Source organism: Orycteropus afer, unplaced genomic scaffold (genome assembly GCF_000298275.1).
Source record: "Orycteropus afer afer isolate SDZICR_OR568_19922 unplaced genomic scaffold, OryAfe1.0 scaffold00251, whole genome shotgun sequence".
NCBI lineage: Eukaryota > Metazoa > Chordata > Mammalia > Tubulidentata > Orycteropodidae > Orycteropus > Orycteropus afer.
In genome coordinates this window covers 1,129,483-1,130,573 of record NW_006921838.1, presented here as the reverse complement: position 1 = coordinate 1,130,573, position 1,091 = coordinate 1,129,483, and positions in this window count along the sequence as shown.

The following is a 1,091-nucleotide window of genomic DNA, read 5'->3' as shown; positions in this document are numbered from 1 at the left end:
TGTAATGATAGACACGTAGACTAGAGAACAGAATTGAGAACCAAGAAATAGATCCATCTATGTATGGTCAGCTGATTTTTGACAAAGGGCTGAAATCCATTAAATGGGGAAGAGAATGTCTCTTTAACAAATTGTGCTGGCAAAACTGGATATCCATTTGCAGAAAAATGAAACAAGATCCATACCTCACATCATACACAAAAATTAACTCCAGATGTATCAAAGACTTAAATGTGAAACCTAAAACTATAAAGTTCCTCAAGGAAAAACTGGGGGCAAATTTAGGGACCCTAATATATGGCCTAAACAGACTATCAAGCATAATCCAAAATGCACAAACGGCAGAAGAGAAACTAGATGAGTGGGACCTTCTAAAGATTAAATTTTTATGTGCTTACAAAGGCTTCTCCAAATGAGTCAAAAGAGAACCTACAGATTGGGAAAAGAACATTTGGTAACAACATATCTGACAAGGGACTTATCTCTAAAATTTATAGAAAATTCCAACACCTCAACAACAAGAAGACAAACAATACAATCAATGGGCAGAAGAAATGAATAGAAACTTCACCAAAGAGGATATTCAGGTGGCCAACAAATACATGAAGAAATGTTCATGATCAGTAGGCATTAGAAAGATACAAATCAAAACAATAAGACACTATCTCACCCCAGCACTAATAGCAAAGTTCAACAAGACAGAAAATAACAAATGCTGGTGAGGACATGGAGAGATTGGAACTCTGATACACTGCTGGTGGAACTGTAAATTTATATAACCACTGTGGAAAGCAGTATCACTCTTCCTTAAACATTTGGATTTAGAAATACCATTTGATCCAGAAATCCCATTAGTGGTTACATATTATAAAATAATGAGAGCCAGGGTGAGAACAGATATATGCATATCCATGTTCATTGCAGCACTATTTATGATAGCCAAATGATGGAAACAACCTAGGTGCCCATCAACAGAAGAATGGATAACCAAACTATGGCACATACACATAATGGAATACTATGCAACATTAAAGAATAATTAGAATCTGCAAAACACCAAATAATGTGGATGAACTTGGAGGACATTATGC